Source organism: Aythya ferina, assembly GCF_964211825.1.
Source record: "Aythya ferina genome assembly, chromosome: Z".
Taxonomy (NCBI): Eukaryota; Metazoa; Chordata; class Aves; order Anseriformes; family Anatidae; genus Aythya; species Aythya ferina.
Genome location: NC_140299.1, coordinates 34,013,375 through 34,041,273, shown reverse-complemented (window position 1 = coordinate 34,041,273; position 27,899 = coordinate 34,013,375). Strand labels below are relative to the sequence as shown.

Sequence of the window (27,899 nt, the reverse complement as noted above, 5' to 3'; positions counted from 1 at the left end):
AATAGAATGCTTCAGGCTACCCTAGGGACCACGGTAGGTTTCCAAAATGTTTTTATTAATAGTGAACTTGATAAACAACTTAATAGTAATATGCTAATCTTGATGAGAAAATATGCTTTTCATTTAAAACAGCAGTATAGTTTGGAAAGAAATTTTGAGGGTAGATGGTGGGGACTGGGGAAGGTTCACAAGAATTTTGTGACTTGACCAATTTTAAACTATATTGACTATATTGGCTATTGAGCTTCTTGGTTCCATTTTTCTCACACAGCATATTTGTCTATATTTCTCTAATTTTATTCTTTGACCCCAATTGTCCTCATATGACATTTCATACATGTTGAGATCTGTATTCCATTTTTTTCCTGTTTTTCCTGATAGAGCTTCCTTCAAAAGGAGCACATGGATATATAAGTTGACAGAGAAGAGGTTGTAAGTAGGAAAAAAAGGTTTGGCTTTTAGTGTAATATATTGAACAATATATACCATATCTTTCTGACATTTTCCAATATATATATATATATTGTTCTTCCTAGAATGACACGATTTATTTATTTATTTATTTATTACCTTTTAGGTGGGGTAATGGCTACTAAAACACATAAACTAGCTCAGAAAATACTTGCAGGTAACTTTCAGAAACCTTCCAAATCCAAGTCAAAATGTGAGATTTAGAAAAAAGACAAGCTATAATCCTTTACTGGAAACCAGATTTTTATTTTATTTATTTATTTATTTATTTATTAGTATGTGTCTGAATAACAGAAAGTTGAAAAGATTCTCTCTTTTGTATTCATGTGAGGCCTTCCTGTGGCCTGCACAGCTCACGATAGTTAGTAGGAAAAACAAAAAAATGCGCTCATGCATTACCTCTAACACACTCATAATTCAAAAGTGTTCTCCCAGCCAGTCTGTGTATGAATTTTTGCCTGCAGTGTGACGCAGTGGACCTTTCTTGAGATAACAAACTGGAGAACCTAAGATGGCACTTCTCTGAGCTTCAGAGGTTTCTTGAGGCCAGCTGGCAGAGTAATGTTACCTTAGCTCTTCTAGAGAGGAATGTTTTAGGCTTTTGCTACTGCTGTTTTTATTACCATTAACATTAATGTAAATATTAATATTTATTAGTATTTTAGTCTTTTGTTTAAGGAAAAGCAAAGACTTTTTGAAGGCAAAAATGAGGAGGAAAGGCAATGCGTTTTTGTAGGAGAGACAGGAAGAAATGTTTGGGCTTGCTTTGTTCAGATCAGGACTGAGTATAAAAAGTTTGCAAGCAAATATGTGGAGGACAGTGCCACTACATACTGAGGAAGAAGATTTTTTATAAAATAAGCAGTGTTTTAACCAGGTGAAATGAAACTATCAGCTGCAGGTAAGCACAAGACTATCATAATATTCTACAGGCAGCTGACAGAGGTTGCAAAATCATCAGCTCTTGTACTCGTGGGGGACTTCAACTTCCCTGACATATCCTGGAAGCACAACACAGCCCTGAGAAAGCAGTCTAGGAGGTTTCTGGAGAGCATGGAAGATAGCTTCCTGACGCAGCTGGTTAGTGAGCCTACCAGGGGAGGTGCCCCGCTAGACCTTCTCTTCACAAACAGAGAAGGACTGGTGGAGGACGTGATCGTCGGGAGCTGTCTCGGGCAGAGTGACCACGCAATGGTGGAGTTCACTATTCTTGGCGAGGCCAGGAAGGGGACCAGTAAAACCGCTGTATTGGACTTTCGGAGGGCTGACTTTGAGCTGCTCAGGACACTAGTTGGTGGAGTCCCTTGGGAGGCGGTTCTGAAGGGCAGAGGGGTCCAGGAAGGCTGGGCGCTCTTCAAGAGGGAAGTCTTAATGGCGCAGGAACGGTCTGTCCCCATGTGCCCAAAGACGAGCTGGCGGGGAAGAAGACCGGCCTGGCTCAACAGAGAATTGTGGCTTGATCTTAGGAGGAAAAAGAGGGTTTATAAGCTTTGGAAAAGTGGGCAGGCCACTAAGGAGGACTTTAAAGAAGTAGCGAGGCTGTGCAGGGACAAAATTAGGAAGGCCAAAGCTCATCTGGAGCTCAATCTGGCTACTGCCGTTAAAGATAACAAAAAACGTTTCTATAAATACATCAACACAAAAAGGAGGACTAAGGAGAATCTCCATCCTTTACTGGATGCGGGGGGAAACTTAGTTACAAGAGATGAGGAAAAGGCGGAGGTGCTCAATGCCTTCTTTGCCTCAGTCTTTAGCGGCAATACCGGTTGTTCTCTGGATACTCAGTACCCTGAGCTGGTGGAAGGGGATGGGGAGCAGGATGTGGCCCTCATTATCCATGAAGAACTGGTTGGTGACCTGCTACGGCACTTGGATGTGCACAAGTCGATGGGGCCGGATGGGATCCACCCAAGGGTACTGAGGGAACTGGCAGAGGAGCTGGCCAAGCCACTATCCATCATTTATCAGCAGTCCTGGCTATCGGGGGAGGTCCCAATCGACTGGCGGCTAGCAAATGTGACGCCCATCTACAAGAAGGGCCGGAGGGCAGACCCGGGAAACTACAGGCCTGTCAGTTTGACCTCAGTGCCAGGAAAGCTCATGGAGCAGATCCTCCTGAGAGTCATCATGCAGCACTTGCAGGGCAAGCAGGCGATCAGGCCCAGTCAGCATGGGTTTATGAAAGGCAGGTCATGCCTGACGAACCTGATCTCCTTCTATGACAGAGTGACGCGCTGGGTGGATGAGGGAAAGGCTGTGGATGTGGTCTACCTTGACTTCAGCAAGGCTTTTGACACCGTCTCCCACAGCATTCTCCTAAAGAAACTGGCTGCTCTTGGCTTGGACTGGCGCACGCTTCGTTGGGTTAGAAACTGGCTGGATAGCCGGGCCCAAAGAGTCGTGGTGAATGGAGCCAAGTCCAGTTGGAGGCCAGTCACTAGTGGCGTCCCCCAGGGCTCGGTGCTGGGGCCGGTCCTCTTTAATATCTTCATCGATGATCTGGACGAGGGCATCGAGTGCACCCTCAGTAAGTTCGCAGATGACACCAAGTTAGGTGCGTGTGTCGATCTGCTTGAGGGTAGGAAAGCTCTGCAGGAGGATCTGGATAGGCTGCACCGATGGGCTGAGGTCAACTGCATGAAGTTCAACAAGGCCAAGTGCCGGGTCCTGCACCTGGGGCGCAATAACCCCAAGCAGAGCTACAGGCTGGGAGAGGAATGGTTGGAGAGCTGCCAGGCAGAGAAGGACCTGGGAGTGATGGTGGATAGTCGGCTGAATATGAGCCAGCAGTGTGCTCAGGTGGCCAAGAAGGCCAACGTCATCCTGGCTTGTATCAGGAACGGTGTGACCAGCAGGGCTAGGGAGGTGATCGTCCCCCTGTACTCAGCTCTGGTGAGGCCGCACCTCGAGTACTGTGTTCAGTTTTGGGCCCCTCGCTACAAGAAGGACATCGAGGTGCTTGAGCGGGTGCAGAGAAGGGCGACGAAGCTGGTGAGGGGCCTGGAGAACAAGTCCTACGAGGAGCGGCTGAGGGAGCTGGGCTTGTTCAGCCTGGAGAAGAGGAGGCTGAGGGGCGACCTTATCGCTCTCTATAGGTACCTCAAGAGAGGCTGTAGCGAGGTGGGGGTTGGCCTGTTCTCCCACGTGCCTGGTGACAGGACGAGGGGGAATGGGCTTAAGTTGAGCCAGGGGAGTTTTAGGTTAGATGTTAGGAAGAACTTCTTCACTGAAAGGGTTGTGAGGCATTGGAACAGGCTGCCCAGGGAAGTGGTGGAGTCACCATCCCTGGAGGTCTTTAAAAGACGTTTAGATGTAAAGCTTAGGGAAATGGTTTAGTGGGGACTGTTAGCGTTAGGTCAGAGGTTGGACTCGATGACCTTGAGGTCTCTTCCAACCTAGAAAATTCTGTGATTCTGTGATTCTGTGATAAACTGAACAATACGATACACATATCACCAGTGAGTATAAAAGGGCCTGCACCTTGCAGGCTGAGCTGTGGTAGGATGCCGTGGGTCACCCTTAGTTTCCTCTGAGAAACAACCTTTAAATTCGTTGGAAATAAAGAGCAACCCATTGAGATAGTTTAGTTCTTCCTCCTCCTATGAATGCTCATCCTTTTTTTGAATTGTGAAACTCACAGTAACTTTGGTAAGTTTTTTTCCGTAAAGTTTTATATCCTGAAGCGGTGTGATGATCCAACTTCTACTAGAGAATTAGTCTCTATCCCTAAGAAAGGGATTTATCCCTAAGAAAGGTCCTATTATGAGTACTATCAATTCAAAACTCAAGAAAGAGAGAGACTTGTGAATGTGTTGTTTCTAAAAGTTTCATGGTTACTCTGCAACAGATCTATAATTTTTGAAAGTTTTGGAGTATCAACCTTACAGAGTATTCAAAACATGCTTTTATTTTTGTGACAACAATCTGAGATGTTCTTTCTTAAGGCAGTCAGACAACCATCTCTTTATAAACACCTCAGAAAAACGGTGCTGTTTTCTAACATATATGTTTTCTATTCAGATATGTGTTTCAGAGGTTAGTAGTGTATTTTTACTCATAGCCCCAAATTGGGTGTTTTAATGAGCAAGAGAGCTATTACAATCTGAAGATTGTACAGATCCAATGCAATGTACAGATCCAAATGCAATCCGAAGTCAAATGGTGTCTTGACCTTAAACATGTATCATATACAGGATTTTGTGTGTGTTTATTTGTTTGCTTTTTAATTATAATTCCTATTGATTTTAACAATTTTACTGTGATTAATCCATTATCATCCATGTAATTTACCATATCAGAATTCAACCCCAATAATTATATATCATAAAACCGCTATGCCTGCAACTGTTCAGTGTCACAAACTAATTGTATGGCTGCCTTCCCTATCATCCCTTAGACAAACAGAGTTTACACAGGAATTGGTCTTTTTCAAAGACTATTAGAACAGCTTCTGCTTTCTGCTCCATTTCCTAGTGGTCTGAAGCCTGTATTATAAAATTGCCATATTTAATATAGTACAACAGAGCAGACTTGTTTAATGTCTTACTCTGCTAGAGAGTGGTGTGTCCAGGTGCAATGATCTACTGTCACTTTCAAGTCATAGACAAGGACAAGTGACAAAATTCATGTTATATTTGTTAATACCATGCTTGAAAATGTGGATACAAAGCAGAGGTTGCAGTTTTTTGATGCTGCAACTCACAGGTTTGAGCCACAATATATACTTGGAAACACCACCCAAGCATATTTTTGTGCATCATGTATGTTTAATCTAGAGAGGAAATGTAAAAATATGTATAAATACATATATATGTTGTGCATATTCTAAAACAAAATTAAAAATTTGTTTAGTCGCATTTCTACAGTGAAAGCACAGACTTCTATTCACTATACTTCACCAAACATTTATATTTTAAACAAATGGAGAACAAGTCCTACGAGGATCAGCTGAGGGAGCTGGACTTGTTCAGCCTGGAGAAAAGGAGGCTCAGGGGTGACCTTATTGCTCTCTACAGGTACCTTAAAGGAGGCTGTAGAGAGGTGGGGGTTGGTCTGTTCTCCCACGTGCCTGGTGACAGGATGAGGGGGAATGGGCTTAAGTTGCGCCAGGGTAGGTTTAGGTTGGATGTTAGGAAGAACTTTTTTACCAAAAGGGTTGTTAGGCATTGGAACAGGCTGCCCAGGGAAGTGGTGGAGTCACTATCCCTGGAAGTCTTTAAAAGACGTTCAGATGTGGAACTTAGCAATATGGTTTAGTGGAGGACTTGTTAGTGTTAGGTCAGAGGTTGGACTCGATGATCTTGAGGTCTCTTCCAACCTAGAAATTCTGTGATTCTGTGATTCTGTGAAATATTAAACACTATGTTTTACCAAATATATGTATTTTATTGCTTGCATGTGAAATGAAGTGCTTTATTATTTGTATTACGGCACTGAAAATACTTAGCTGGTTTTTATTTATAAGTAGTGCTCTATGAAATTACTTCCATTTGCAGCATCTTTTCTTCCTTAATTAAGTGAGTTTTCACCCACATATACTTTTTCATCAACCATTCGTATTTTATTTTTGTTATGATCATCCAGTGGAAATTGATCTAGCTTTTGTTGTTGTTGTTGTTTGTTGTTCTTGTTGTTGTTTTGTATGGTGCACCCTTGGGAGCTGGTTGAGAAGTATATCATAGAATCGCAGACCCTTCCAAGTTGGAAAGGACCCACAAGGACCACTGAGTCCGAATCCTGGTTCCCCACAGGACTACCTAAAAAAATAAAACTTAAGTCTGGGAGCATTGAAGTCTTTAAGAGTGCTCTCCTCAAGTCCTGGGTGGTGATTCTGCTTTTTGTCCTGATACCTCCTTTCAGGGTCTTCAAGTCCAACATCCCACGGTCACCTTAGCCAAGTCTTCCTCTGACCAGGAGAAGGTCCTCTCTTTTTTCGTCAGTATCAGGGCCAGCAGCACACCTCCCTTTTGCTGCCTCCTTCATCACTGATATCAGGATGCAGTGGTAGTTTGCTCCAGAAACCTCTTTGGTTGCTGTTGCTTTGCTGGACTGTCCTTCCAGCAGATAGCACAGTGATTCAAGTGTCCTATGAGGGACAGGTCCTGCAACCATGAGGCTTTCTAAAGCTGTCTAAAGAGGACCTCATGTCCTTCATCTTGAACAGGTAGTTTCTGTAGCTGACAGTCATTATGGCATCACTCCTGTTGAGTGATGATGAAAAAAAAAAAAAAAGAAAGAAAGAAAATGGAATAGAGCAGTTCCAGAATAAGAAGTGCAAAACCACATGTACTAAAGGTATGATATAGAATCATAGAATGACAGAATGGCTCGGGTTGGAAGGGATTTCAAAGATCATCTAGTTCCAACCACCCTGCTATAGGCAGAGATTCCACACACTGGATCAGATTTTTCAGGGCCTTGTCTAACCTGGTCTTGAACACCTCCAGGGATGGGGCATCCACAGCTTCACCACCCTCTGACTGAAGAATTTCCTCCTACTCTCTAATGTATATCTCTGCTCTTTAATACCATTCCCCCTTGTCCTGTTATTACCTGATTGAGCAAAGGGTCACTCTTCATCTTTTTTATAAGTTCCCTTTAAGTACTGAAAGATTGCAATAAGGTCTCCCCTGAGCCTTCTCTTCTGTAGGCTAAACTGCCCCAGCTCTCTCAGCCTGTCTTCACAGGAGAGGTGCTTCAGCCCTCTGATCATCTTTGTGGTCCTCCTCTGAACCTGCTCTAAAAGATCAATATCTTTCTTGTGCTTGGGGCCCCAGACCTGGATGCAGCACTGCAGGTGGAGCCTCACGAGGGCAGAGCAGAGGGGAGCAATCCCCTCCCTCCACCTGCTGGCCACTCCTCAACAGACACAGCCCAGGATGCAGTTGGCCTTCTGGGCAGCAAGCATGCACTGCTGGCTCATTTCGAGCTTTTTGCCAACCAGAATCCCCAGGTCCTTCTCTGTAGGGCTGCTCTCAGTGAGTTCTTTCCTCAGTCTGTGCTCCTGTCTGGGATTGTCCCAGCCCAGGTGCAGCACCTTGCACTTCAGCTTGTTGAACCTCATGTGGTTCACGTGGGCCCACTTTTCGAGCTTGTCCAACTCCCTTTGGGTGGCATCCTTTCCTCCTATTTTATCAACCACACCACTCAGGTTGGTGACAGCTGCAAATTTGCTGAAAGTGCACTCAATTCCACTGACTACATCATTGATAAAGATATTAAAGAGTACTGGTCTCAGGACAGACCCCTGAGGTACACCACCTGTCAGCATCCTCCATATAGTAAGTAAAAAAAAAAAAAAAAAAAAAAAAAGAATTTTCCGGTGGACATATTTTATGTTTTGCTTGTTTGTTTTTTGTTTGTTTTATCTGTAAAAAAATAAAGGCAAAAAAAAAAAAAAAAAAAAAAAAAAGTATGTCTCCTGTTATGCTCAATAGCATTAATAGGTTACAAAAATTGCCATTACTCCAGGTAATGGATTTAATCACATGGTCACAAAATTCTGAAGCTATGATTCCAAGAGTAACATTAATTATACTTTCTCTCTTCTATTTTTTGGTATAGTCTCCAGTTCATAGAATATTAACTCTACTAAGGAAGAAGCATGTGTACATGTGAATATCTTAGGGGAAGACCTGCATTTTAGAGAATCCTCCATTTTAGTTTGAATGTCCACTTGGCCTTTGAAGATATATCTAAGTCACTTGCTGTGTCTAGCACATAATTAGCACATAATAGCATTAGTTTACATCTAAGTGGAAAAAAATAACATTTTGAGCAATTATCAGACAAATATCTTTGAGAAAAAACAATGCTTTTAAGCACAATTACAGAAAAATAAAAATAAAATGAGGACTTAACTGGAATTGAAAGTATCCCTATTCCTCAATATCAGTCCTGTTAATGAACAAAATGAACATTTTAGGCACTAAGATCTCCATAATGTCTTGCCTTTACATTTCTAATTGTAAAACCTGTTCCAAGAAGATACTGCCAAACTAGAAGTTTATAGATACAGGTTTTGAATCTATAAAACTGGTCTACTGTGCTGCCTTATGTGCTGCACTTGGAAAATATATACATTGTATATTAAAAAAAGAAAAAAAAAGAGTAAGTGATTTTCATCTTTAAACCTCCCCTTGCACTGTTCCCTCCCCCATATTCTTTCCCTCCACCAACCACTCCAGAAAGGAGCCTGAGGAGGAGGTGACTGTTCCACACCATATGGCAACCATGAGAGAGAAATATTCCCCAACATGTATCTGCTCTTCAGATGAGCATAGTTGACAGCAGTACCGCAGCACAAAGGTTGTTATTTCATGTCTCTTTAAGGTCTCTGTAAATAAACGGATTGAAATTGTGATGCTGAGAGAGGTCAGAATAACAATATTTTCCAGTTTAAAATTCTTTCTTTTTCTTTTGAACTGGCTGGAATTCACATTGTTTTTAACCAATTTTTAATAAATTCCAAGTCTTGGACACTGTGCATTTCTATACAGCTTGCAGCTGGAACTAAACAGACTTACAATAGCTGAAGGTAATTCAGCAATTTTAAGTTTTTTAGGAGGATAATGAAGTGAGAGTTTCTGGAAAAAAAAAAAAAAAAAAAAAGATTTTTGTAAACTTTGTTTTCCAGAACCTTTTCCTCGTTTGGAGAAAAATGTCCTCTCCTTCTAACAGTTATGATTTTTCGTTAGACTGATTGCGTTGGTTTTCTGTTTGGTTGGTTGGCTGGTTGGTTTTTGTTTTGTTTTGTTTTGTTTTGTTTGTTTGTTTTTGTTTTGTTTTGTTTTGTTTGTTTGTTTGCTTTGTTTGTATCCTGTAATAAATATATAAATGATTTTTATTTATTTATTTATTTTCATTTGTTTCTCACTTCCTTTTCTTTGCTGTTTATCAATGCTGTTTAAATTCTCAAAATTTTTTATTAACACTCACAAAAAGTACCCTGAGATTTATGTAATGTTATGCCTATTTTCCTGTTGGAAAAACTTGCCAAAGGTTACTAAACAGCTTTGGACAGCAACTGGAAACTAAATGCCCAGTTCTACTCAAATGGAGCTCAGGGTTCATGAACCCTTACCTCTGATAGAAGTTATGTAAAGATGAACTAAAGTTATTTTAATGGCTGGGAAAGTCTTTTTATTTTGCTTAGCCGTTCTTCTTATAGTCCCTCAAGAAAATCTTCCGTCTACAGATTTATCAGAAAGAGAGTGTTCCATCAGGAATTAGGTTTATTTAGGAAAAAAAAGTGTTTTTTGGTGAAGCATTTGGGAATAATGCCACAGAGGTTATTTTAACTACATTTTGCCAGCAGATCATTCCTTGCATTGTTATGCCTATTTCTAGTAATTGCACGGTGACACTCCTGAATGTCTGTGGCAAGACCAGCTCTGCTCTAATGGTGACTCTTGAGACTTTCTGTGAAATGGAGAAGGCTGCAAGAGCTACCTGTGTAAGTGTTCCCTGGCTCCTCTCAGGCACCATACACTTCTGCATCAACTGCACTGTACTTCAGCTAACTCCAAGAATTGTGTGAGCATGCCCAGAAGCAACCTGGGATCTCTGACACGATGCCAAATTGTATTGTAAAAAACTGCCTCTAGTCCTTCACTTTCAGTCATTAGACAACCCTGATTCAGGAGGTATGTGCAGGTGTGTTTGACTCATTATGGGCTTAGTGGCTTATGGCTTAAAGCTGACTTCTTTATAGTGGGCTTCTTCGTTATGACACTACAACTGCAGGGGATGGTGACACACTTGCAGTACTGCCAGTACTGCCACATCAAGCACAGAAAAATCAGGAGGTAGACACAGCACACATTTTTCCCAAAATATATAAGTGCATTTTGAGGATTTCAAATTTGTTTTGTTACTTTGAGCAGCTTGAAGTAGTCTTGCTAAATATTTTCTGCTTCTTTCTGCAGTTGTAAATGTTAGACAGTTACTTTAATGCACGTGAAAGATTAGATTCCTGTACAGCTGCTTAATTCTGAGAGCTGCAGCCTTTGAAAGAAGATGTAAGATTTCAGATTACAAATTAAAGGAACTGGTGCTCAGCACTTAGGTTTACTCTCAGCTTGGTAAATTTGCATTAAATGTTGCTGTAGCATAACTGGGATGCGGTAGATTGCAAACAGAACTCTTGAGCAGATGACATTCAAAAATAAAATATCTGTCAGTGTGAAATGATGCAATTTTATACCATGCCTGTACATGCACATACCATACTTTCCCCCAGAAATCTTGAATGTTTGGGTTCCCTTCACACAGGCAGCTATGTTTATAGTCAATTATATTCCTGAAAATTACCAGCTATGTTATGATAGATTTCACTGGCTCTGGAGAAGTTAAAGGAATACCATAAAAAAATTGCCTGAGAGAGCAACTCCAGCACTTAATAGGAAAACTGAGCTGTTGTGTCAGTGGAAGCTCTTTTTGAAATTTAGTGCTTACCTTTAAAAGCAATATTTAAATTAAGTTTACTAGATCTTTTTCTAAACTGTTGAACTTCCCATAGGGGAATGGGATTTAGATTTTCCTGTTTGAATGGTCAGAAGTATGTCTGTTTTCCTGCCTCTCTGAACTCTGGATACAGTTTAAGTATGTTTTGCTGGAAAAATTCCCCTATTCTGGACCCCTTTTCTTGTGTGGATTCACTTAGTCTTTAAGCTGAACAGTGGTAGAGATGGTAGAGGAATCTATTCTACTTTTAGCTGTAAAATTTACTTGGACTGAGAAGGAAAAACAATTGACAGTTATTCGAGAATATGTGCAGAATGCTAACTTTGCAAAATTTGCTTTCCTCTTGACCATAGCTTTTAGCACAGAAATGAGGGTTGCAAGGTGTGTACTTCAAGTTTTGGAGACCTGACTTGGTTCAAACAAGCGCTTGAAATCTGAGAAGCACTTCTGAAATTTGTCCAGACCTCTCAGTTCCTCAAAATAGTTCTCACAGTATTGCTATCCCAGGCTCTGCTCACTAGATTTTTGCCTTTTTTTTTTCTGCTACTTTTAAGGTGGAAGTTCAATCTTTTTCACGGTATTTTCTCTTGTCTGTTTGTGATTTGGGATATTAAAAAGAAAGTTGGTAAAGTTTACCAGAGTTGTAAGAAGTTGGGTTCTCAATGTTTTTCCACCCAGTATTTTATCTAACCTCTCCTTCCTTCTGTCTTTATCATTCTCAGTATGCCTTCATCCTCCAGTGTTTTACAGCTGGGTATAATATAGTAAGTTAAACAACTAGATGATTTGAGTGAGTTGGATGAATGTGTCAGCTGCTACTTCATCTTTGTTTGTTTGCCTTTTTATTTGTTTGTTTTCTCTTCTGTTTCCTCTAAGAAAAAAGCTTCAAGATATCAATTAACATTATGAGATGATATGAATCCAGACTGCTCTGTCTGTCAGCTGGTACTGTGTAGCCATTCGGAATAGTTTCTGTGTATGAAATTATATCTCACACCTTGAGGAAGAAAAAGGATATAATTGTAGTAAGATAGCAGAATGGTGAGCAACTACTTATTTATTTATCTTTTTCCTATCATTTTTCCAAATTATTTTTGTATTGTAGGGCAATGATTGTTACATTCATATCAGCATTTATCAAGCCCTTTGTCAGCAGAATGCAGCACAGTAGACTCACATGTGCAGGCTGCGTCAGGTCACATGAAGATGACTCATTTTCTTTTAAATAAAAATTCTCTTATTTCTCCATAAAGATACAAGAGTGTTTTTGTTTTTTTTGTTTGATTGCTTTTTTCTTTTCTTTTTTTTTTTTTTTTTTTTTTTTTTTTTTGCAAAGAGAGAAAGCAAGCAAGCATGCAAAGAAAGGAAGAAAGAAAGAGAGAAAGAGAAAAAGAAAGAGGAAAGAGAAGAGACAGAAAGGGGGAGAAAAATGAAAGGAAAAGGGAAGGGGAGGGGAGGGGAGGGGAGGAAAACTTGCTATGATGCCTTGAGCCTGCAGCTGACGTCTTGTTGGCCTTAGCTGAGATTAGAGCAAGGCCACCCTATGCACTGTCATCTGCTAATGGCTCCCAAGGAGTCATCAGGCTGACTGAGCTGATATTCCCTTCCTACAATAATATCTAGACAAATTTGGGCCTATGCTCTGTACTTCATTGTTTTGAAGTTCTCTTTTGCTGAGTGCAAACTCTCAGTGATCCTTTATAAGTATGACAATGTTGATATGGAAAAGGAAGGGCATTCTGAATACAAGTTGGAACAAAATGTTCATTTCAGAGATGTTTTCGAATGAGTCAAAGATTTTAGATCTGATTTTCATAACAGATATATCTGGGCTTCAATTCAGAATTGCCATAGAATTGTGGATCAGAAGAGTGGTTTTGTGTGTGCTTGGCGGGGGGGGGGGGTAATTATTTTTTTCTACTAACTACACAAGTTTCACCATGCTTCTTGCTCATAACATAACTCAGAAGCAGGAGTGACAGGGAGCTGGAAGCATTTCTGTAACAACAGAATTCCAGAGATGAAAAAAAAGACTCATATTTGAATCCTATGGTTTCCCAACAACAGAGTTTATTTTTTTTTTCCTTTGTTTTAAATATGGGACATAAGTGAAACTTGTTTGTTGTTGTTGTTGTGTTTATTTGTTTTAATACACCTCTGAAGACATAATATGCATATGTATAATTTTTTTTAAAAAAGTTCCAGGGCTGTTACTGCCACTGCGCTGTGTAATGATTTAATACTGGTAATATCCTGGTAGGTTCAGTTATAATGTGAGCTTTTCATCTGTTATTTAGAGTAAAAATTTTAATATTTGCTATTTTCTTCAAACTTGACTTACAATGACATGCAAAAGAAAAAGGAAGGCAAATAAGATTCCTTTCCTCTCTGAAGTTCAATCCTTTTTTTTTTTTCTTTTTTCTTTTTTTCTTTTTTCTTTTTTTCTTTTTTCTTTTTTCTTTTTTCTTTTTTCTTTTTTCTTTTTTCTTTTTTCTTTTTTCTTTTTTCTTTTTTCTTTTTTCTTTTTTCTTTTTTCTTTTTCTCATTAGAAATAGTATGATTGAAAAAATACAAAGGACACAACACAACTCACAGCAATGAAAGGCAACGTATGCATGAGATACTAAGCAGGTGATGGTGCTCTGCAGATTTATATCACTTTATGGTCATTCCTGATTCCATCAACATCTGTGCGTGATCCCATCCAGGTCTCGCTGTGGGTGGTGTAACTCTGTTTATGCTTATCTTGTGCTTTATAACCAAATTATTCCTACCATGTATTTTCCTAGTGCATTTTAACATGTCTACCATCTTATTTACTTTTTGTTCCAATAGCTGTGGCTGTTACAGAGATAAAGAGCTATCTGTCTCCCTGATGAACAGTTTTTTAACAGCAACTTGGTTGAACCCAAAGACAGAAATGCTCCACCTAAAGCTCAAGATTGGTTAAATCAACTTAATTAAGGAAACCAAACTATATGGTACTCCTACCAGTAACTGTGGTTTTGGTCAGCAGCATTCACTGCGAATACCTGCAGCAACACTACACCTTCCTTCCAGTTGTAATAACTATTTTAGCAAACAGCCAGGGAATTTGTTACTGGATGGATTTAATTGCACATTCCTTAAGGTTAACCACAGACAGCATGTTTATCTAACTGCACGATCTACAAGGTCTGTAATCTGGAAGCAAATGGAGCATTTATAGTACTCCAGGAAAATGACAAGAAGACCAGGGAGAGCTACTGTGATTTTAGTATCCAGGCACAATGTGGAGTTCCATTTCTTTGTTGATTATAACAACTCAGTGCAGACAAGAACAATAGTACCTGCACTTCAGCTGATACCCCTCAGCAATAGCTGTAGACAAGAGAAGTAAAAGCAGCCTTTTGTATGGTGCTTTTAAAAAAGGTAAGTCACTTGCAGCTTTTATCATGTAAGTGATAGCCCATCAACATGTTTTGCTAAACTGAATGGACAGTCACTGAAACTCTTGGAGGACATATGCAGAGCCATCTGGAAATTACCATTCCTACTTTCTTGCGTGTATATAGCTTCTTTCTGGGATATGCTCTGGATTTATGATTTGTGGTTCATTGTACATTCCCCATCCACTCCAGGATGCAATCCAGATGTAGTGCTTACTAAAGTAGACGTGCAAACTTTGGAGTTAGGATACCTATTGGTTTGTCCTTTCAGGCATATTACTAAGATTCTTTTAAAATTTTTAAAACTCTCTGCAAACCATGTTAGGGCAATGTTAGGCAAATGCCTTGTCCTGAACTCCTGTGTCTTTCTTATCCTTGCCAATTTACTGATGTTTACTCTACCTGATGATAAACTTTGACTAAATGACAGTTTAAGAATACTGCTTGTAATTCAAGGAAAGTTTCAATGTCATCATTACAGGTCCTAGGTTCTGCCTCTGTCTCATCCTTTATGTTTGTCACACCTTTTTGTTATGTTGTGACCCAGCTTTCTTTTTACTGTATTAATCTTAGTTTTTAAATTTCAATATTGGTGGAGCTGCTTGTAGAGAAAAGTGCTATCCAGTGTGTCAAGTACAATAATCTGGCCTGAAAATTCTTCTATGCTTTCACTTTGGTATAATGAACCTTATAAATCCTACGCAGCTGACTAAACTATTCAGAATAAATGATACCAAGGTCAGTTTTCAGCAAGATGGCTTCCAGAAGTGATGTATTTAGAAATGCTAATTCTATTTCCATGCTTAATTACACAAAATATTTCAGAAGTGAGATGTTTAAATAAAAATGGGTGAAACTTTTTTCCTTGGAAAAGTGTGTCAATGGCTTCGATGCTTACTCAAAATAGAAAAAAGATGTCTTTTAGTGTAATACACAAACTGTATAACAAACTGTAAAACAAACTGCTTTCTTCTGTTGGATATAGATGGCACATGTACTGAGACACGACATGTCATAATTCTTTTCCTGTAATTTTGTTCTTGTGGTTTAGTCATGGGAAGTAAACTGCTCTGTAATTCCTACCTTGTTCTTCTATTCTTGTGCTATGAAAAACCTTCATGTGTAAGTAATCTGTTTCACAAAGACTTGTGCATTTCAGATTTTGTATGTATGAGTGTTGATGTCTCACTTTAATTTCAAAATTTGAGAGTGAAGGTCTGGGACTTCAGCTGCTTAAAACAAAATAATCCATGAGTTAATTAGATGTGCCTAGTTTAGAAACTCATCCAATTTTGCTGCTTACAGTGTTACTGGGACAGGAGTGGTTAATGAGTTCCATACATATTCTTGAAATTCCTGTCTTTAGCAGCTGTTTACTTGACTGTCTTCCACATGGACAAAGCAGGATTGAGAGGTGCTTTTGCTCTGATCTTCAACCCTGCTACTTTGACTGTCCAACCCAAGATTTAAAAGGTTTTTGTGAGAAGAAAATGGAATGGAAACTGATGGAATTTTCTGCTCTTTAAGAGCAGAACAAGGTTGTGTGTATATAGAGACTTTGACCTCAACTGAATACAGGTAAGGATGGTCATGTCAGCTAAGACATTGTTCTACAGTTGGCAAGATTTGCCTTATGCTACTGCCTGCAAACATCCTTTTTGAATTTAGACAAGTAACTTTATCTGTGCAGGTGTAATGTTCCCATTTGTAAACTAGAAATGGTATACTTCAGCAAATCATTAACCTGTATTAGATTGTGAGGTATATTATACAGCGAGATGTTCAGATCTGTGGTGGTGGGGACCATATGGATTTCTAAGCTGATTAACTGGGACTTAACTTAGAGTCCACTCATGTAGTTTACAAAGCTACTTTTTACTTTATTATTATTATTATTACTTTATATATCAAGTATATGGGGAGGCTGGGATTGCGGAGTACCAGAAAGGATGAGAATTAGCAGAATAAAACAATAGGTATAAGCATTGTGTGAAAAGATGCAGTTTCTCTGTGTGGAAATAAGAAAACTATTTATGAAGATATCAGCTACAAGGCTAGCCTTAATATACTCTTCATATATGTTGGGACCGTAACTCAAATTTTCCAGGCTGTTTCTCTACTTGAAGCCTTTGTAATGAATCAGAGTTCAACCAAGTTAATTTTACCTGAGTACAGCACAGTAAAAAAGAAGCAACACACATTATCTTTGTATATCCATTTTTGCAGTGTTCTTTTCTAAAAGGTCTATTGCGAGTGCATAACATGGGGAAAAAATCAGAATGGGCATTGTTTTCATAGATTAGGATTTCTTCAGAGTTCCACTTGGGGGAAAAAAAAAAAAGATTTTGACTTGAATGAATTATGACCCATTATAAGTTGTGCTTTATGCATGTGCAGCAAATTCATAACAAAAGCACTGCACACATAATAGCTTGTTGATAATAAAGACCATGCAGTGCATCTGGTCAACTTAGTATCATATCCAAGCAAAAATATATGTAGATAGTGCATTTTGACTGTACTTCGTAATTTAAATCTGAAATACCTTCGCTGGAATCAGGGAGAACAAGAATTGTGAGGATGAGTGGACTAATAAGGAAAAAGAAACAGATTTTATCAATGATTCCATAAAGGGTAAAGTCAATAATTATTTTATTGGAACAAATTAAGTCATGCTGTATGTTTAGCATTATTTTTCATGTTATATAGTTTTAAAGTATGTGCTTGAATCTCTGGAATGGTCTTTAGCTGAAAACTTCAATGATAAAGAAATCCAGAAACAGGAACAAGTAAAATAATAAGTGCTGTCTGAAGGAATTGTCAGTCCGTACTTATGCCTTAATCTGCTGCAGTAGATCATCCTTTAGCTTCCTTTTGCTCATCATCCAAAGGGAACTAAATATAAATTTTATACAGATGAGTGCCAACTTTTTGCCATATGATCAAGATCAGAAAGAACTACCTTGACAATAATAATGACAGAAGGCTCTCAGGAAAAGAATGCCACTTATTCAGCAGTGTCTTACATAGCCTGCAAGAACATTTTGTCAAGAACACTAAACAGGAGTGTGGAAACCAGAACCTGACCTCCCAGAACTCAGAATGGTATGAGCATGATATACTCAGTCATACCAGTGATTTTAGTGGAAGTGCTCTTGACCCGCTATGGAGTAAAATGAAAGGAACCAATTCCATGACTTCTTGCCTTCCTCATTTCTCCCCATGGGTACGCTGCTCCTATAGACAGAGAGAGAGAGAGGTGCTGCTGGAGCAGAGAAGGAGCCATGGTTCTGGAAGGAATCCCTCTCTAAAAACCCCAGCAGCAGGCCTCAGATAATATAATGGGTGTAAGTTGCATAGAGAACAAAACAGCATGTGCACGTGTTAAAGAACGGCTTGGATCCAAGAAGGGAGGCAGTGTACAAGGACTAACAGTAGCCCTTGTGAAAGGTTCGGTGATCCTTGAACAGAAAGCTTTGTGACATGTTAAAAGTAGCAGACAAAAGGACTAGGGTAGAATGATCAGTCTGACATGTATTGCTGGTGAGGAAACTGTATTGTGGTTTAGCTATGAGTAACTTTGTATTTACTGAGACCAGGTTTTATACTTCTGAGTGATGCAACTGGAATGCCCAGAAAATTGGGGGCTGCTGGATTCACAGTTTCATCTACCAAAGTAATGGTGCTGCTTATTTGTGGCACTTGAAATAAGATGGTATTATTATTATTCAACACAGATGCTTAGGTACTTCTCAAATCTTCTAGGGCCTAGATCCAGAAAACCTTAGTAAATGAAAGTGGCTACCAGCTGCAGTGAACTGGCAATATATGCTGCAGGCTCCATGGGGAAGAATATACCTGCTGGTTTTACGGTGTGTGTACAAAGTAATTTCATCATGTGCTGCAAAGCAAACCACTGAAATGAAACAGCTTTTGCCAAAGACATTGCATCTGCACTGTAAGAAGCACCCTCTGAGGACACTCACCATGGGCTCAGGAGCTGCCTTTATGCACAGGCACTTGCCATCCATCTTTGTCTGATTTTTTGTTGTCAAAGATAAACAGTATCCCTATCTAAGTTATGTCAACTCTTTGGATCTGTGTTAAAACAGCTTTATAAAAAGTTACCACTTGGCATTCTTTGTATGTCTGCATATTCTGCATATATGTGTGTGTATATATGTGTGTCCATATAGATATATATATATATATAGATATATATATATATATATATATATATAAAGTTAAGGGAATTTTGCCAGAACCTTAATGAGAGCATATTTAGTGAGTAATAACAGAAACCACAGAAAACGTATGTTCAGGAGACCTATTGTTAACGTTCCCTTGGGCTAAGATGTCTTAAATTTTATAGAGAACTCATCATTAGCATAGGTGAGTATATAAGACTTATGAAAGAGCTGATCCTAGCAGAAGTGAGTGCACCTGAACTATGTCCAAAGAGTGTGATCTGGTGTACATTCATGTTGAGAGTGCATTTCCTGTGTGTGTAATATAGAACCGAGACTTGCTCAGCACTTTCTGTCTTTAAATATGCAGATGTACCAACAGATGTCCCTTCAAACTACGGCCAGGTGCAATGTACCATGGACTTAAGACGGCACTTATGTGGACTGTAAAAGGCTTGTCTGTCCCTATTATATCCATTTATATTGACCTTGCAGAATAATGAACACTGACATTTTTTCTTATATGGGCTTTTTAAGTTGCTCACTATAAAGTGAAATCTTTGTATGTAAATAAAGTGCCTGTTCCATTAAATTCAATGCCATTAACAGTTCCTCTGCTTCATGGCACTAAGGATACAGGCTGGTTGAAGCCAGAGAATCAAAGATAAACTTGCAACATTGTCCTCATCTTGTCCTACTGTGCCTTTATTTGTCTTCCAAGATGTTTTTATTTGAGAGTTGAAGCTCTAGCTTGACTTTGGATGTCAAAGTCAAAGTAGACTTTTCCAGTGCAAGCTAGTCCCTGAAACTTTTTTTTTTTTTTAAATAATATTGGATCCCCCCATCCTCCCTCCCCTTATTTGTGTTTAAGGCTATTTTTAACCAAACTGTCTTGTTAACCCTGGTGAAAACACTAGAGCTGAAAAACATTCAAGTAAGCTCAACAACTGGCTCCCCTGTGGACAGCTGTGCAGAATCTGTCTGGAAAAGCTCATACTCAAAGCAAAGTAGTGGACTAGTCCCTTTTCTTTGAATTCTTTGGAATTTTCTTTTTAGGGACAATTTAAGCAAAATGAATTGCAAACAACTGAAATACCAGAGTCAAAATAAGGGTTTCTGACACAGTAATTAAAATAGAACCTATTTATATAAACTGTGTCTCCTCCTGCAAAAAGAAGATGAACTAATGCAGGGCCTCTTTCCCCAAAGCACCTTTAAATCTTCACAGAATTATATTTTTAAATATGATGAAAAATAATGCCACTTTGTTTATTATAGAATGCTTGCCAAACTTGAGCCCTGAAGAAACTGCCAAATGTTAACTTTAAATTTAGTAAGCTGAGACGCTTTCCAAATGCTGTCATACACTCAGAGGGGAGCATGGGCTGTGAATTGTCCTGCATGGGATATATTAGCAATCTGCTACTACAGTTTTTCAGAAGAACAATTCTTAGGAATATACGATGAAACCGGAGTATTATGTCAGTAACCTTTGGGATGAAAATCTGTTTCCACTTGACTTGTAAAACGTTTTAAAATAATAAGATCACTGATATTTTGTCCTTGTTTTTCCTCTTCTTTCTTACCCAAGCATGAGAAGAATATATATATATAGCACAGGAATAATTGAATAAGGTATATCAAATGAATCAGAAGTGTATAAACTTGTCTGTGGAACATCTCCTTCCATTTTAATAACATATAATATCAAAAAGTGCAGATAAGATTATTTTTTTTCCTCTCCTGTCTTTCTCTGCTGTGATTTAATAGTGTCCATGCTTACATCTGATTAATGAAAATTCCTTCTGGTGTAGAGCATATTGAGTTTTATCTTATTTATTTATTAATTTATTTATTTATTAGCTCTGCTTCTGTTGACAGGAAAGAAGGACAGCAGCACAAAGCAAGCAAAAAGAGTTCATGGTAAGGTGTAATGAAGTTAGAAACCATAGCACAAGCTTTCTTCTTAAATCTGAAAAAAATTTCCAACTGCATTATACAGAATCATGAAGGTAGGAGTAGATTTCCAAAATCATCTGGTCCAACCCTCACCCTACCACCAATGTCAACCACTAAATCATGTCCCTAAGCTCCACGACCAACCTTTCCTTGAACACCCCCAAGGACAGTGACTCCACCAGCTCCCTGGACAACCTGTTCCAATGCCTGACTACACTTTCTGAAAAGAAATTTCTCCTTATTTCCTCCCCTGGTGCAACTTGAGGCCATTCCCTTTAGTCCTATCCCAATTATCTGTGAGAAGAGACTGACTTCCAGCTCCCCACAGCCTCCTTTCAGGCAGTTGTAGAGAGCAATAAGGTCTCCCCTGAGCCTCCTCTTCGCCAGACTAAACAATCCCAGTTCCCTCAGCTGCTCCTCACAGGACTTGTGTTCCAGGCCCTTCACCAGCTTCATAGCCCTTCTCTGGACACTCTCCAGGGCCTCAATGTCCTTCTTGTAGTGGGAGGCCCAAAACTGAACACAGTACTTGAGGCGCAGCCTCACCAGAGCAGAGTACAGGGGGACAATCACCTCCCTGGTCCTGCTGGCTACGCTATTCCTGATACAAGCCAGGATGCCATTGGCCTTCTTGGCCACCTGGGCACACTGCTGGCTCGTGTTCAGGCAAGCATCAATCAGCACCCCCAGATCCTGTTCCTCTGTACAGCTTTCCAGCCACTCTGCCCTAAGCCTGTAGCGTTGCATGGGGTTGTTGTGGCTAAAGTGCAGGACCTGGCACTTAGCGATGTTGAACCTCATCCCATTGGCCTCTGCCCATCAACCCATCCTGTCCAGGTCCCTCTTCAGGGGCTTCCTAGCCTCTGGCACATAGGAGGATGGATAGGAAAATGTCATGCCTTCAGCAGTTAGAAGGAAGATCTTTTCAAATGAAATGCTGCATGTTGTGCCTGGTCAGCAGAGAAGGCTAGATTTGAGGCATTTTTTCAAAAGCTGCATCATTTTGGGCCTTTGGTCAGCTCCAGATGGTGTTTTGAAGATTCTGTTATGGGTGTTGCTCATATATTTGAAAGAGGAGGAAACTTTAATGCTCTTCTGAATTAGCTCCTACCTCCCTTCTACCTCTGTATTAGCCTCTTAACCTCCCTTCTGCAGTCTGATCCTTTGATCATTATGACTGAAGCAAAGTTTTCACCTCCCTTCTTCCAGTGAAGATTACAGAGTTGCTTTCTCTGGTCAGTATGGTGAAGACTTTCCCTTTGAGAACCCAGGTTTGGAAAATATATGCAGTTCACAGTAGGGAAAACTATTTTCCTTTCCAGAATGCCTAAGGATATTGCTATGAATACAGAGTGAAGTACTGTTCCTAATAAAATTTTCATGATACAGAAGAACTTATGACTTGCACATTTTGGAACTTACATGTTTGTGCTTGAATTATTGCAATTGCAAGCTAAATGAGGGGTTATGTTAGTGTGTCTCCTTTTATTTTTAATGAAGACTAGTGGAACATGCACTTTGGGAATCTGAGACAAGTGACAGGTTTCATGTCTTGGCATGGTTTGCTTAGTCCAAAGACATTTTTCTAGAGTAAAGTAACAACAACGTGTGAGTGAAAATAAAGGGCTCTTCTTTTCTTCTCCTGTTAATGGACAAGATGATACAAGGATGATAGGATGCAGCTGTTGGAAGCAAAGTAAGGCATTCTGCCTAAATTCTTCTGCTACTTTACTGCATTTGTGTTGCAAAGGTGCTCTAACTAGAGAGGCAAATATAGTAAACACCTCATACTTCTTGTCATGCATCTAATTTGTGAAAAAGCAGACTACTCCCAGCTGCTGTGCAAATGCAACAGGAATTAAGACTCGGAGACCAACCCCTTTTGGCAGAATGCTGTTTGTAGGATATTTGGAAAAATAGATCACTTTGAATGCTGGACCAGTGCTAGTGACATTAACTTGCCATGGTTAAGTACAGCGGAAAAAAAAAAAAAAGAAAAAAAAAAAAAAAAGAGCATAATGTATTACAGTAAGCATAAGGAAACATACACTTCTACCTGAATGGTAGGGCAACTCACTACTTTGATGTGATAGCAGCATCCCCATTCACATCTTTAGGGCCCAGTCAGGCCACAAGCTTTGTCAACAAAGTCATGTCCGTGGCCCTATATAGTAACCTCCATAATAAAAAATAGCATGAGAAGGTGAAGTGTGGGAAGTGTGGGAGTAGCTCTGACGGGTTTACTGATTTGGTATTTTCTTTGGAATAAAACATTCCTTTATCTTAGATCATTCTTGTGTCTTTGCAGAAGCACACATATTGCATGAAGTCCAATCAGAAAGAAATTAACATCAGCTTAAAAATAAGAATAATAAAAACGTAGAAAATAAATTTTCTCTACTCCCCAGACAAGCAGAAAGAAATTATCGTGCTCAGTAAAACCTCTCTGTGTCTATCCCACCTTATATTTTTCACACATTACTGGCAGGGCAGGGAAGAAATGCTTATTTTTGTAGATACCTCAGTAGACAGACATTGTGTGACTTTGATGTTAAGGAATTATAAAATGGTTGTTAGATCTACATTACTTTACATCCATACCAGCCTCTCCTTTAAATTCCTGAAATAAGGCACATTAAGAAGCACAATTTGGCTCTTTAAGATGTTTTTTATTCTTCCATTGCTGGAAAGATTTGAAGACAATCAACCATTCAGTTATACCAACAGTTCTGGGACATTTAGCTTTGCAAAACTTACATCTTGTATATTTAACCATTTGTCAAATAACTGCTGAATGGAATGTTAGTGAAAAATTACTAAGAATAAAAATATCTTAAGATAGTTACCTTGACCTAATACTTTAGATGTACATTTCAACACTGAGTATTTGCATTGTATTGAGAGGGGATCTTATTAGCGTTTATTGAGAGGGGATCTTATTAATGTTTACAAATATCTTAAGTGTGGGAGAAAGGGATTTGGCCAACCTCTTTTCAGTGGTTTGTGTGGACAGGACAAGTGGCTATGGCCACAGAATTGATCACAGGAAGTTCCACATCAATGTGCAAAAGAACTTCTTCACAGTAAGGGTGACGGAGCACTGGAACAGGTTGCCCAGGGAGGTTGTGCAGTCTTCTTCTCCGGAGATATTCATGGCCCATCTGAACAACCTGGTACCTGGTCTGGGACCAAGGACTACCTGGGCAACCTGGTCTAGGGAACCTGCTTTGGTAGGGAGTTTGGACCTGATGATGTCTTGAGGTCCCTTCCAACCCCTACAATTCTCTGATTCTGTGATTCCGTAACTCTGGAAAAAATGATGGCACAATTAATATCCTGACTTTTTCCCTTATGTGTATTTTTTTTTCTCAGAATTTGCTTAGAAAATTGCACATATCGTGCTGTATTTTATTGTTTAATTATGCTTATTTTTTTCATTTTACCGATGTCTTTAAATTCTTATATAGCTCCATGGACCTGTATTTTTGCTGAATAAGCACTTAAGGACAAAATGCAGCACTGTGTCTATGATTGATAGCAAACAGCTTCCAGGCAATGCAATCATTTCATTGACCTCCGATGACTTCAGGTGCAGTATTATAGCTCTTGGCTGAGTACAGTGTCAATGCTTACTTAGGTGCAGTAACTTATTTAGGAGTAGAGGTTCAATGACTGGTGATTTTCATATATCTAGACATAAATCATATTTCTTCCTAGCATATCGCAGAAAGAATGAGCAGAAAAGCTTAATGTACTACTATTTTTTGCATGCAAAAATGTTGCAAACATTTCTCCAAATTCAGGGAATTGCCTCAAAGTTCTCTGTACAGCAGTTTCTTTCTGATCTGATTCAGCCCAGGAAAGAACAGATTACCTGATGGGAGTCTGGAGCAACTTGTTGCCAAGAGTATTACCCATCGGCTGCTTTAGAGGGACTAGATGGGACTCTGACCCACTTGGTCTTTAATGAACCCTCTCTCAATTAAATCCCATATTAGTTAGAAAATATTATGTCCAGGTTCTCACTTAAATCTACAGTCAAAAGACTGAAGAGAAACAAAGAGTGAAGGATACCATCATGTATCAAGGGATTGTGATAAAGAAGAGGAACAAAACATTTGTAAAATTTGACATCCCACTTTTGAAGGAATTTCAAAAGGCAGATATGCTTGGTGAGAGTTTTTTAAATTCTATTTAATGCCAGTACATTGTAAGTTTCTATCCTTCCTAGGATGAACAAACATCTGTTTGGCATACTGTTTAGAGCTAGTTTTCCAGTTTAAATAAAGATTGTAAAGATCTGTCTTCCAGGGAGAAGTTAATGCTCTTCATAATCACTTATCCTCAGCCCAAACACATGACCTGTTTCAATTAATCAAGAACTTCTAGAGAATTCTAATGATATACATTTGGCTGGAGGTCAGCCTAGGTGAACACAATGATCCCTTCTGACCATAGAAAAAGACTCTTTGCTGGATAAAGACGTGGCTGTTAAAAAGGTTGGACTGCAGCTCCACATTAGTCTATCTAGATGTCTAATATAACGTAAATGAAAACAAGTGAACGTTGGATGTCAGAAAAATATAACATTTTCCCCTCTTCCGGATGGAGTACTGGCAGTGTAACAGAAACCATCATTCCTTTATCTCATAACAGGAAAGTAGGACTTGAATCTGTCCTCTTTCATGTCATTAATAATAAAGGAGTAGAAAGGTAGAATCAGGTCTCCATGACAGCTGTATATACACTACAGCTATATACTATATATAATATGTATATCCTGTAAGTGATAGCTGTATATGCTAAACTATACTATGCTATACTACTATAGCCAGTAAAATAAAAATATAAATTGATATTTTTGCAGCAGAGACAGATACTGAAAGTATGAGACCACTTTTTATATAGGAAATGGCATTTGCAATGCTCAGTAAATATGCTGACATTTCTGCAGTAGCATACCATACAGCACACGTTACAAACAGTAATAGCATGAGCTCAGCCTGGCCACTATGGTAAAGGATAACAGAAAATGTTTTAACAAATATATTAACAGTAAGAGCGGTACCAAAGATAATCTCTATTCTTTACTGGATGCAGGGGGGAACATGACTACTGAGTAATGTCAGTAAAAGGCTGAGGTTCTCAATTCCTTCTTTATATCTGTCTTTGTTAGTCAGACTACTTATCCTCAGGGTAGGAGTCTAGGATGGGGAGCAGAAGAAACCCCCACAGTTCAGGTAGAAACTGTTGGTCCACCTGGACTGTTACAAGTCCATGGGGCCAGATGAGATCCACGTAAGAGTGTTGAGGGAGTTGGCAGATGTGATTTCCAAGCCACTTCCCATCAGCTATCAGCAGTCATGGTCATCCAGAGTTCTAGATAACTGGAGACTTGCTATTGTGACACCCATCTATAAGAAGGGTAATTATGAGGACCTGAGGAACTATAGGCCTGTCAGTCTGACCTCAGTGCCAAGAAAGGTGATGGAACAGGCCATCTTGAATGCAATCAAGCAGCATATGTAGGATAACCAGGGAGACCAGCCAGTATGGGTTCATGAAAGGGAAATCCTGCCAGACCAACCTCATCTCCTTCAATGACAGGGTGACCTGCATGGTGGATGGGGAAAAGGCTGTTGACATAGTCTACCTAGATACCAGCAAGGCCTTTGAAATGGTCTCACACAATATTCTGGAGAAGCTGGCAGCCCATGGCTTGGCAGGGACACTCTTTTTTGGGTTACTAACTGGCTGAATGGCCAGGTCCAGAGAGTGGTGATGAATGGAGTGAAATCCAGCTGGTGACCAGTCATCAGTGGTGTTCCCCAGGGGTTGATGTTGGGGCCCATCCCCTTTAATATCTTTATTGATGACTTGGATGAAGGAACTGAGTGCACCCTCAGTAAGTTTACAGATCACACCAAGTATGGGGGAAGTGTTGATCTGCTGGAGTCTAGGAAGCCCCTGAAGAGGGACCTGGACAGGATGGGTTGATGGGCAGAGGCCAATGGGATGAGGTTCAACATCGCTAAGTGCCAGGTCCTGCACTTTAGCCACAACAACCCCATGCAACGCTACAGGCTTAGGGCAGAGTGGCTGGAAAGCTGTACAGAGGAACAGGATCTGGGGGTGCTGATTGATGCTTGCCTGAACACGAGCCAGCAGTGTGCCCAGGTGGCCAAGAAGGCCAATGGCATCCTGGCTTGTATCAGGAATAGCGTAGCCAGCAGGACCAGGGAGGTGATTGTCCCCCTGTACTCTGCTCTGGTGAGGCTGCGCCTCAAGTACTGTGTTCAGTTTTGGGCCTCCCACTACAAGAAGGACATTGAGGCCCTGGAGAGTGTCCAGAGAAGGGCTATGAAGCTGGTGAAGGGCCTGGAACACAAGTCCTGTGAGGAGCAGCTGAGGGAACTGGGATTGTTTAGTCTGGCGAAGAGGAGGCTCAGGGGAGACCTTATTGCTCTCTACAACTACCTGAAAGGAGGCTGTGGGGAGCTGGAAGTCAGTCTCTTCTCACAGATAATTGGGATAGGACTAGAGGGAATGGCCTCAAGTTGCACCAGGGGAGGAAATAAGGAGAAATTTCTTTTCAGAAAGTGTAGTCAGGCATTGGAACAGGTTGTCCAGGGAGCTGGTGGAGTCACTGTCCTTGGGGGTGTTCAAGGAAAGGTTGGTCGTGGAGCTTAGGGACATGATTTAGTGGTTGACATTGGTGGTAGGGTGAGGGTTGGACCAGATGATTTTGGAAATCTACTCCTACCTTCATGATTCTATGATTATATATGTTAAAGAGAACTTACAGACTTTTTTTTTTTTTTTTTTTTTTTTTTTCCCAAGTTCTTTTAGCAAGACTGAATCTCTAGCATTAGAAATTCATCTCTCTGATCTGCAGAAATACAAAGTGGTTGTGCTCACAGGAGTACAGACACCTCTCCTGTGAAGAACATGCTATTCTGAGCACCTTATGAGAATAGTGACGTATGGGTAACAGTATACAACTCATCTCCAGAAATGAAACCATATCTTTCTATTCCTTTAATAATTAAAATTTCAGTACTTTTTCTTTGCTTAAATGTAAACAAACCTGATTTACCTGCAGGAAGATGACTCCTGAAGACAACAGAAATGTTGGATGAAAGTTGAGCTGGAAGAAGAAGGAAAATTTAAGGAATATATTGCATGAGAAATACTTCTACATCATGTGCTATGGATTTTAGATTGTTGATTTATACCTTTACTTCAGTTTTTGAAATTCCTAGAAATCAATCAACTTGTAAACATTTTAGTTGTACCATGTGGAAGAAAAGCGTCCTCCTCAAGTTATTGTGTTTTTTTTTTTTTTTTTTATTATTATTTATTTATTTATTTATTTTATTACAGGACAGTA

The 27,899-nt window shown here is 39.7% G+C and overlaps 1 long non-coding RNA gene across 1 annotated transcript; it reads left to right on the top strand.

Annotated features, from left to right (window-relative positions):
- Window positions 1-27,680, top strand: LOC311427403. Its single transcript, XR_014687339.1, has 3 exons — window positions 1-33; window positions 20,432-20,473; window positions 27,612-27,680. It is a non-coding gene; the product is annotated as an uncharacterized lncRNA (long non-coding RNA).
- The last annotated feature ends 219 nt before the right edge of the window (window positions 27,681-27,899 follow it).